We start from the raw sequence: 12055 nt of genomic DNA, 5'->3' as shown, positions 1-12055 counted from the left end.
GAGTGGCTTTGGGACAAGTCACTGAATGTCCTTGAGTGGTCCAGCCAGAGCCCGGTCTTGAACCTGATCGAACATCTGTGGAGAGACCTGAAAATAGCTGTGCAGCAACGCTCCCCATCCAACCTGACCGAGCTTGAGAGGATCTGCAGCGAAAAATGGGCTGTAATCGCTGCCAAATGTGCGTCAACAAAGTACAGAGTAAAGGGTCTGAATACTATTTATTTTCCATTTTATTTTATTTTTTATAATAAATTAGAAAAAATTCTGAAAACCATTTTTTTTTTTACTTTGTCATTATGGGGTATTGTGTGTAGATTGATGAGGAAAAACAACAATTTAATATATATATATTTTTAGTAAGGATGTAAATTAACAAAATGTGGAAAATGTCAAGGGGTCTGAATACTTTCCGAATCATTCTAGCTCTGAGCTAGGCTAATAAGGAAGAGTTTGAGAGTCAATTATCTATAGAATGTTGCGCTGTGAGATAAGAGTGCCGACACACATTCATCTAAAAGGAGAATACATTACTAAAAAGAAGAAGAAAAGAGTGAAAGACAGGAAACGCAAAATATCTAAAGTGGCAAGCTGCTACAAAACTACTTTAGACCGAGGACCTACAGTACCTATTTTGGTAGCAGCTGTGTATTCATCTGTACAGAAACTTCATGTGGGGGTGTCAGACGCTCAGAAATTAAAAATAATAACTGGAGAGAAAAAGCCACAAAAAATAAATACCAGTGTTAGCAGTTGATGTTATTCTTCAATAACACAAACCCCAAAGCAAATCAGGGGGAGGAAAATCGGTTTATTCAAAGAGGACAAATCATAGATGTTACGCTGAGAGGTAGATGGTCGTTCCTTCCCGGTCCTCAGTGATTCTCTCCTGTGATTCTCTCCCCAGAACAAAGGGACGGTATGATGTTTTATAACCCAGCCCTAGCCTGTGGTTGACCAATTAGAATTCCTTGCKATAAAACTGAGCCAATGGCCGAATAACAAAGGATCCTATTTCAGACTCAATATATAGACAAATTCCTCCCATGTCTCTGCATTAATCCCCTATTACAGAAAAACCTCTGTCCTCTGTCTCTGCGTTGTGTATTTATCTTCCACCTGGATTCACCTGGTCATTCTATGTCATGGAAAGACGACGTGTTCCTAATGTTTTGTACACTTATACTGGACACAATCCATATTGACAGGTCAAACATTTATAAATTAATAAAAATAAAAAAACATGCCCTTTTTTAAAACTTTTAATTATATAAAAATATTTATTACAACATTCTTCATTTTGCGTGTAATTCATTCAGTCCAGTTGATTAATTTATAGGCGCCTGTATTTATAAAGACCCATTGGTTGGTTTCTACATTATTTAGAGATGAACTCAGTCCATCTCCCGTTTCAACCGAAGCATGTTTGCATAGATTCCAGGAGACATAATAATATCTCTGGGCAAGTCTATCCTTAGTTTCACAACGCAGAAACAAAATTAGGAAAGAAGAGATGAGATACATAAAACAAAACTTAAAAAGTGATAGGGTGAGATTTTGTCAATTCATTTTCTCGACTTCCTCAGAGTCAGATGAGTTAACGGATACCATTTTCATGTCTCTGCATTCAGCATGAAGGAAGTTAAGAAGTCATTTCATTAAAATTGTATTTACATGCTTCGGACTCTGGGTAAGTTGATTGACAAAATCTTGCAATATCCCTTTAATAAATCAAAATGATAACATGACAACCATAACTCCGTAAACATCATATGATTATTGATTACATGATCAGTTCATGATGTCATAGAGTGTTGTTCCGCTTTCTCACGATTTCTAGTCAGTTGGAACAGTTGCCACATGGTATAAATATGACCAACAGTTAACATACCAGGAACTCATGACATCTCTCCTACAGTTTGAATATGACCAACAGTTAACATACCAGGAACTCATGACATCTCTGCAACAGTTTGAATATGACCAACAGTTAACATACCAGGAACTCATGACATCTCTCCAACATCTCTCATGACAATAATATTGGAGATCTTATTAAAAGCTGGACGGTGGGGAGACATATGGAGTGGCTGGCTAGCAGTTCCAGAGAGATGGCTGTAATGGGGAAAGAGGTGCATGGCTGAGGAAGACTACTTCTCTCTCTCTCTCTCTCTCACACACGCACGTGAAGAGTTGAACACACTCACAAAACATCAATCAATACAATTGAAACGGTTGCTTGAATGTCTTAGCGTTTTCATTTGTAAAAGTTTACCATGGTAACCCCACCAGATCCAGCCACTGACTGTACCCCGCAGCTCTGAGTCAGTCAGTCCACCAACCAATCAGTCAGTCAGTCAGTCAATCCACCAACCAATCAGTCAGTCAGTCAGTCAATCCACCAACCAATCAGTCAGTCAATCAGTCAATCCACCAACCAATCAGTCAGTCAATCAGTCAGTCCATCCACCAACCAATCAGTCAGTCCATCCACCAACCAGTCAGTCAGTCCATCAAATCAACTGAAGATAGTTTAGTGTTTGTGTATGTATCAGTATACCTACTTTGCATTACATAACGTATGATTGCTTATGGTAGATTTGCATGGCTTGTGGATTGGATGTTTCAATAGAACAGGTAATGGTATGATAAAAAAGGTCAGTGAGTCCCAACTGTTAAAACTTTAAAATTCAGCATTTCTTTTTCCTCCACAGGAAATGACTCATACAAGTGAGTCTTCATGTAAAATGTATAATTTTCTGCATAAAAACAATAAATCAGACAAAGATGAATTGACTGATTAAATGAATCATTACAACCTTTAATCGTGAGAAGTGTTAATACAGAGCGTGTTCTACGGCATCTGTAAAATGGGACCTGCTTTAAAAACGGCATTTTGTGATAAATCAATAAAAATAAACATGTTAAGTTGCACAATTATTATTATTATAATTTTTTTTGAATGGCCAAATTAAAGGGGATCGTGGGATATCCCAGACATGTCTTCTGCAAATATCTGACCCGTGTAGGTCTTCCTAGAGAAGAGTTATTTGATCACATTGGAGGTGGTTGAAGCTGTGAGGGGTGACTTGAAGAATATATGTTAATAATTTGGCATATCCATTTCAGTTCTGATCTAGATTTCCTACCATAATGGCAAAAACATGTTGTTTCACTGATCGACCAGGGAGAATGTGGAAAGTATGTGTAAAGCCAATGACAAGAGAGGCTGGGTTAGAGATGGACTTTCACGTGCACACACACACACACACACACACACACACACACACTTAAAACAACTGCAACAGTTTTAATAAAAACTGAAATTAAAGTGATTAAAGTGTCTTGGCAAAACTTAAAAACACTGCGTGGGCACAGCTAGCTAGCTTCTCAACATGACACATACTAATAAATATGTGATCTACCGCAACACTGACGCGGTCAAAGTTTCTAATAAATATGTGATCCACCGCAACGGTCAAAGTTTCTAATAAATATGTCGGTCAAAGTTATTAGTAAATATGTCAGGGATCATAAACCAGATTCATACGCGGAACAATTTTTTTCTTGAGTGGATGGCGTTAATAAAAAATAAAAAAAAAACGAACATTTTGCTCAGAAAACTGGGTGGGGGGGGACAAATAGAACCGGGCCGTCAGTTGGGAGACCCTGAAATATGTGATCCACTGCAACAGACACGGTCAAAGTTCCTACACACTAGGTTTCCCTTCCTGCTTTACTTAAGTATCTCAGAGACAAAAAATTATGAGTTTTTAGCTCTGTATATTATCTCTGTATATTATCTCTGTATATGAACTAATACGTCAAGTTTAGCATCAGTGTTTAATACAGGCTAGTTCCAAGGATATCAGTGCTGGTTGGGTCTAGTGTTCTATATTCCAGGGGTGGAGGATGAGGGACTATTTTCTCTCAGGGTTTTAAGAGACAAAACTGGTTGGTTATTTTAGACTTGAGTGTATCTCACGCACACAACAACAGATTTGATGGACGGGAATTTCCGATTAGTTCATGCGAACAAGAAGTGACTGTGATAAACCGTAGTAGTCACATTAAACCAATATCTCCTGTCCTGAGGAAACCATCGAACCCAACAGAAAGTTCAGAAAGGAGGGAAGTTGAATGCACCAAGCACTGTTTTCTCCCAGTCTCTCTCAGACTACTGCGAGGGTATACCATAAAGCAGGAGCATTGAGTTAGCCAGCTAAATTTCCTTTACTTTTCTGAAATAACTTTTTACATTTTTATTTTAGAAAGAAAAGCTTGAAATGGATTCAACAAGCAAAAACTCACAACTCAACTTGCTAGGGGGCTGGCCCATATGGGAGAAAATGGTGCAGAACAGCTTCCATACTATCTCTGAGGGTTTAGAACTTGAGGTAGTCACCTCATACAAGTACTTGGGAGTATGGCTAGACGGTGCACTGTCCTTCTCTCAGCACATACGACACCCGTTCTGCCAGTCACATTCTGTTAAAGGTCCCCAAAGCACACACATCCCTGGGTCGCTCCTCGTTTTAGTTCGCTGCAGCTAGCGACTGGAACGAGCTGCAACAAACACTCAAACTGGACAGTTTTATCTCGATCTCTTCATTCAAAGACTCAATCATGGACTCTTACTGACAGTTGTGGCTGCTTTGCGTGATGTATTGTTGTCTCTATCTTCTTGCCCTTTGTGCTGCTGTCTGTGCCCTATAATGTTTGTACCCTGTTTTGTGCTGCTGCCATGTTGTGATGCTACCATGTTGTTGTCATGTTGTGTTGCTACCATGCTGTGTTGTCATGTGTTGCTGCCATGCTATGTTGTTGTCTTAGGTCTCTCTTTATGTAGTGTAGAGTTGTGTCTCTTGTCGTGATGTGTGTTTTGTCATAGATTTTTTATTTCATTTAATTTATTTGTAATTCCTCGTCCTCGCAGGAGGCCTTCTGCCTTTTGGTAGGCAGTCATTGTAAATAAGAATTTGTTCTTAACTGACTTGCCTAGTTAAATAAAGGTTAAATAAAATTATAATTCCATAAAAACAGTCGCTTTCTGTGACTAATTGAGGTAAAATAGTAATTCTGCATTTCAGCAGTACACAATGACACATCCAGCCCAGAGTAGGAGTTTTAAGAGATATTTGGTAGTTACCTAAATTCCAGAGCAGGTCTTCAATGAGGAAGAACATTTCTAGGTATTTCTGGTTGTTTATGAAGTTAGCTGGTTAACTCATCGATCCTGCTGTGTAATATAGCGCTCTGACTAGCCTTTCCTACCTCAGTCCCACAACACAACTTTAAACCTTCTGAGCATCTTTCCCATGGCAACACCAGAACAGAAACAAACCTTTCCCATGGCAACACCAGAACAGAAACACACCTTTCCCATGGCAACACCAGAACAGAAACACACCCTTCGCATGGCAACACCAGAACAGAAACACACCTTTCCCATGGCAACACCAGAACAGAAACACACCTTTCCTATGGCAACACCAGGAACAAGAAACACACCTTTCCCACGGAACAACACCAGAACAGAACCACACCTTTCCAATGGCAACACCAAGACAGAAACACAAACCTTTCCCACGGCAAACACCAGAACAGAAACACACCTTTCCCATGCAACACCAGAACAGAAACCACACCTTCCATGGCAACACAGAACGAAACACACCTTCGCATGCACACCCAGAAACAGAAACACACCTTCCATGGCAACACCAAGAACAGAAACACACCTTTCCTATGGCAACACCAGAACAGAAACACACCTTTCCCACGGCAACACCAGAACAGAAACACACCTTTCCAATGGCAACACCAGAACAGAAACACACCTTTCCCACGGCAACACCAGAAACAGAAACACACCTTTCCATGGGCAACACCAGACAGAAACACACCTTTCCCATGGCAACACCAGAACAGAAAACACACCTTTCCCATGGCAACACCAGAACAGAAAACACCTTTCCCATGGCAACACCAGAACAAAAACACACCTTTCCTATGGCAACACCAGAACAGAAACACACCTTTCCCATGGCAACACCAGAACAAAACAGACCTTTCCTATGGCAACACCAGAACAGAAACACACCTTTCCCATGGCAACACCAGAACATAAACACACCTTTCCCATGGCAACACCAGAACAAAACACTTTCCCATGCAAACACCAGAACAGAAACACACCTTTCCCATGGCAACACCAAACAGAAACACACCTTCCATGGCAACACCAGAACAGAAACACACCTTTCCCATGGCAACACCAGAACAGAAACACACCCTTTCCCATGGCAACACCAGGTGCAGGCCTGACAACTGACTGGATATTGTTCCTCTGAGAAGGGAGACACTCTAATACATGCACGCTCACACACACACACACCACACACACACACACACACACCACCACACACACACCACACACACACACACACACACACACACACACACACACACACACAACACCACACACACACACACACACACCACCACACACAACACGTTGAGATTTTGCCACTCCCACATGGCATTGAATATGGTCCTTTAAAAAAGGTTTCATTTAGAAAATAAATAATACAATTCAATTGAAAATAATAATGATGAAACATGAACACGTTTTCCAGTACAGTTACAGGGGGTGAGGATCTCTGTCCTCTGGTCTCCTCTCCCATCCCTCCCTTCTTGTTAAATCTCCAACGCTGAGGTGATGCGATTCAAAACACAAAACAAAAGATGTGTCTTCTTGAGATGCTCCGAGCCCATTGGCCAATTACCTTCCTGTTGTGTCCACTACAGTCGATATTGTCCAATCAGAACTGGGTTTCAGGAGATTACTCATCAGTTTCAGCGTTCTGTAAACTCTGTACCGAACAGCGAAATGAAAGTTGGGGGGCTTTTTTTTTGTTGCTGTCGCCTAATTTCCTAAAAGACGGAAGCTTTAACCCTTGTTCTCCTTTAAGATGGTACATGTCTAATGAGCACAATTTACTAAAAAGAGAGGAGAGTGGAAAGAGCTGACTCAGCACCACGTACACTACAGACCACCCTCCAAAATCTACACATGTACTGAGAGTTAGCGTTCATAGTATATATCCACCTAAATATTATTTACATGATATGCACAGTATCATAACAGAAGAGTCATGTAGTCTCTCCCCTAATACTCTTTCACATATAGCAATTGCAATTCCCTTCTTGATTTCTCATTGTCCGAATTAACCTTGTCTCCCTCTTGTCTCTTCCCTGCAGCGCTCAGCCCTGTCAGTGCTCCCCTCTGCCCCCTGCAGGCGGGAGGGGGTAAAACGGTAGCTGGACCAAGGAAAGAACCCACATCCACAAAGTGTCTCAGAGGAGGAGTGCTTGTCTAGGACCTGTCCATATGATCTAAAAGTTTCAAACGGATGCTACTCTTGAGATACTTTGTGGACATGGGCCCAGACATTGCCCGGATCACATTCCATCATAGATATAAATGGTGGGGAAAGAAAGGCCGTCAAGCCAATGCTTTTCAATCAATGACGGAGAGTCTGCAAGACCACACATTGGGAGGATGGTGTAGAATTGGGATGCAGAATTGGGAGCATCACTCCTTAGGAAGGGCATGGAGACAGACAGCATCACTCCTCAGAGTGGTGGCTCTGGAGCTCTGAGAAAGGCATGGAACAGCATCACTCCTCAGTGTGGTAGCTCTGAGAAAGGCATGGAGACAGACAGCATCACTCCTCAGAGTGGGTGCTCTGAGGAAAGGCATGGAGAACAGCATCACTCCTCAAGTGGGTGGCTCTGGAGAAAGGGCATGGCAACAGACAAGCTCATCCCAGTGTGGTGGCTCTGGAGAAAGGGCGAGACAGACAGCACCTCCTCAGTGTGGTGCTCTGAGAAGGCATGGAGACACGCGGTCCTGGCCAGAGCGCAACTCCTTGAGGAACTCGGAAGAAAGACGGCGCAGTAGACGGCGTTCTTCACCCTCAGAGCCTCCACCTGCATCTCCAGCCCCGACGCCCCTCCCCAGTCCCGCCCCGGAACAGGGCACTGTGCAGCGATTGGCCGCCGTCTCGTACGTGGCCCAGGGCAAGCTGGGCGGCGTGGCTTGCCCGCCGTGGGGCTGTTGGTGTGAGCATGATCAGGTCCCCTACGAAGGTTTCCGGCTCTTCACTGAAAAAGGACGGCAACACACCCAATAGCAAGTGGTAGGATAGACAGGTAGACTGACAAAGACAGACAGGACAGGTGGCCCGTTAAAACAGGTCCGTTAAGTCCGCTATAACAGGTCGTTAAGCCCGTTCAAAACAGGTCCGTAAGCCCGTTATAAACTAGTCCGTTTTTAAAACAGTCATTGTTTTCAGTTTGTTAAAACAGGTCATTTTTTCATTAAAACAGGTCCGTTTTTCAGTTTAAAACAGGTCCGGTTTTTCAGTTTAAAACAGGTCAGTTTTTTCAGTTTAAAACAGGTCAGTTTTTCAGTTAAAACAGTCGTCGTGTCCATTAAAACAGGCCGCGTGTCAGTTAAAACAGGTCCCGTCGTGTCATTACAAACAGGTCCCTCGGTCATTTCAAACATCCGTAGTTCAAACAGGTCCGTCGTGTCAGTTTCAAACAGGTCCGTGTCAGTTTCAAACAGTCCGTCGTGTCAGTTTCAAAACAGGTCCCGTCGTGTCAGTTAACCAGGTCCGTCCGTGTCAGTTTCAAACAGGTCCGTCGTGTCAGTTTCAAACAGGTTCCGTCGTGTCATTTCAAACAGGTCCGTCGTGTCAGTTTCAAACAGGTCCGTCGTGTCAGTTCAAACAGGTCGTCGTGTCAGTTTCAAACAGGTCTGTCGTGTCAGTCAAACAGGTCCGTCGTGTCATGTCTAAACAGGGTCCGCGTGTCTCAGTTTCAAACAGGTCCGTCGTGTCATTTTTTCAAAACAGTCCGTCGTGTCCAGTTCAAACAGGTCCGCGTTGTCAGTTAAACAGTCCGTCGTGTCATTTAAACAGTCCGCGTTCAGTTAAAACAGGTCCTCGTGTCATTTAACAACAGGTCCTCGTGTCATTAAAACAGGTCCGTCGTGTCAGTTTTTAAAACAGGTCCGTCGTGTCAGTTTAAAACAGGTCCGTCGTGTCAGTTTAAAACAGGTCCGTTATGTCAGTTCAAAACAGTGTCCGTTATGTCAGTTCAAACAGGTCGTTATGTCAGTTCAAAACCAGGTCCGTACTCAGTTCAAAACAGGTCCGCAATGTCCATTTAAACATGTCCGTTATGTCAGTTCAAAAACAGGTCCGTTACGTCAGTTTAACTCTCTAAAACGTGCAGATATAGACAGTGGTACAGATTAGGTGCCTGTGCAATAGTGTGTGTGCTTGGTTAATGTGGCCAGAAACAGTCCAGACTGGTTCACTAGAGACAGTGATGATGATAACCCGTGCAGATGACCAGCTGCAACACTTGGCTGACTGCGGCAGCCACACCTATACAAACATCCAACCAGTAGCAGCCAATCCAGAACTAGCCAGACAGTAGCAGCCAAACCAGAACACCCAAACAGTAGCAGCCAAACCAGAACCATCCAGACAGTAGCAGCCCAAACACAGAACCCATTCAGACAGTGCAGCCAAACCAAAACTATCCAGACAGTAGCAGCCAACCAGAAACCATCCAACAGAGCAAGCAAACCAGAACCATTCAGACAGTAGCAGCTAAACACCTAAATCCAGACAGTAACAGCCAAACCAGAACCATCCAGACAGTAGCACCAAACAGAACATCCAGACTGCACCAAACCAACTATCCAACAGTAGCAGCCACAACCAGAACCATCCAACAGTACAGCCAAACCAGAAACCATCCAGACAGTAGCAGCCAAACCAGCCATTATAGCCAGACAGAGCAGCCCAAACCAGAATTATCCAGACAGAGACAGCCAAAACCAGAACCATCCAGACAGTAGCAGCCAAACCAAACTATCCAGACAGTAGCAGCCAAACCAGAACTATCCAGACAGTAGCATCCCAAAACCAGTAGAGAAACCATGCCGCACGTAACCCAGCCAAAACATCCAACAGAACAGCCATCCAGACAGTAGCAGCCAAACCAGAACCATCCAGACAGTAGCAGCCAAACCAGAACCACCAGACAGTAGTAGCAAACAGAACATCAACATCAGCAACTAAACCAAAATCCAGACAGTAGCAGCTAAACCAGAACTATCCAGACAGTAGCAGCCAAAGCAGAACCATCCAGACAGTACAGCGCAAACCAGAGCCTCCACAGTAGCAGCAAACCAGACCATCCAGACAGTAGCAGCCAACCAGAACCATCAGACAGTACAGCCAACAGAACCATCCAACAGCAGCCAAAACCAGAACCATCCAGACAGTAGCAGCCAAACCAGAACCATCCAGACAGTACAGCCAAACCAGAACCATCCAGACAGTACAACCAAACAGAACATCCAACAGTAGCAACCAACCAGAACCATCCAGACAGTAGCAGCCAAACCAGAACCATCCAGACAGTAGCACCAAACCAGAACTAACCAGACATGAAGCAGCAAACCAAAGACCTATCCAGACAGTAGCAGCCAAACCAGAACTTCCAGACAGTAGCAGCTAATACCAGAACCATCCAGACAGTACAGCCAAACCAAACCATCCAACAGTACACAACAGAACCATCCAGACATTAGCAGCCAAAGCAGAACTATCCAGACAGTGCAGCCAAAAGCAGAAACATCCAGACGTAGCAGCCAAACCAGAACCATCCAGACAGTAGCAGCCAAGCAGAACTATCCAACAGTAGCAGCCAAACAGAACCATCCAGACAGTAGCAGCCAAAGCAGAACCATCCAGACAAGTAGCAAGCCAAAGCAGAACCATCCAGACAGTAGCAGCCAAACCAGAACCATCCAACAGTAGCAGCAACCAGAACATCCAGACAGTAGCATCCAAACCAGAACCATCAGACAGTACATCCAACCAGAACCCATCCAACATAGCATCCAAACCAGAACCATCCAGACAGTAGCACCAAACCAAACCATCCAGAAACAGTAGCAGCCAAACCAGAACCATCCAGACAGTAGCAGCCAAACCAAAACCATCCAGACAGTAGCAGCCAAACCAGAACCATCCAGACAGTAGCATGACCAAACCAGGAACCTATCCAACAGTAGCAGCCAACCAGAACATCCAGACAGTACACCAAACCAAACCATCCAGACAGTAGCAGCCAAACCAGAACCATCCAGACAGTAGCAGCCAACCAGAACATCGCCAGAAACAGACTCCAGCAAGCCAAACCAGAACCATCCAGACAGTTAGCAGCCCAAACAGAACTATCCAGACAGTAGCAGCCAAAGCAGAACTATCCAACAGTAACAACCAAACATAACATCCAGACAGTGCCAGCCAAAGCAGAACCCATCCAACAGTAGCAGCCAAAGCAGAACCATCAGACAGTAGCAACCACGACACAAAGCAGAACCATCCAGACAGTAGCAGCTAAACAGAACCATCCAGACAGTAAGCAGCCAAGCAGAAACCATCCAGACAGTAGCAGCTAAACCAGAACCATCCAGACAGTAGCAGCCAAACAGAACCATCCAGACAGTAGCAGCTAAACCAGAACCATCCAGACAGTAGCAGCTAAACCAGAACCATCCAGAAAGACAAGCCAAAGCTAAACCATCACAGTAGCAGCCAAAGCCAGAACCATCCAGACAGTAGCAACACAAAGCAGAACCCCAAAGAGCAACAGCAAACCATCAGACAGTACACCAAGAAACACCAGCAGTGCAGCCAACAGAACCATCCAGACAGGTACAGCCAAAGCGAACCATTCCAGACCAGTAGGCAGCAAGAGCAAGACTATCCAGACACCTCCCTGCTGCTGCCTACCCAATTCCATTCAACCCAGTAACCCTGTGAACAGATGGCACAATTCCCACAAATCAACTCACACACAGCCTCTGCATTATCATTCTCTCTAGCTTTCCCAATGGGACTACTACACCGCTGTGTGTGTGGTGTGTGTGGTTTGGGTGTGCCCTCTCACCCAGGAATCAGAG

General features: G+C 44.1%; 2 long non-coding RNA genes across 2 annotated transcripts; one reads left to right on the top strand and one right to left on the bottom strand.

Moving 5' to 3' along the window:
* Positions 1–788: 788 nt before the first annotated feature.
* LOC139024459 (uncharacterized) lies at positions 789–5870 on the bottom strand. Its single transcript, XR_011475778.1, has 2 exons — positions 5739–5870; positions 789–5473 (listed from the first exon to the last, which is right to left on the bottom strand). It is a non-coding gene; the product is annotated as an uncharacterized lncRNA (long non-coding RNA).
* A 1717-nt stretch (positions 5871–7587) lies between these two features.
* On the top strand, positions 7588–7855 carry LOC139024458 (uncharacterized). Its single transcript, XR_011475777.1, has 3 exons — positions 7588–7640; positions 7706–7739; positions 7786–7855. It is a non-coding gene; the product is annotated as an uncharacterized lncRNA (long non-coding RNA).
* The last annotated feature ends 4200 nt before the right edge of the window (positions 7856–12055 follow it).

This window comes from Salvelinus sp. IW2-2015, unplaced genomic scaffold, assembly GCF_002910315.2.
Source record: "Salvelinus sp. IW2-2015 unplaced genomic scaffold, ASM291031v2 Un_scaffold1527, whole genome shotgun sequence".
Lineage (NCBI taxonomy): Eukaryota > Metazoa > Chordata > Actinopteri > Salmoniformes > Salmonidae > Salvelinus > Salvelinus sp. IW2-2015.
Note: the sequence above shows the minus strand (reverse complement) of the source record. Positions and strands in the feature narration are given on the sequence as shown.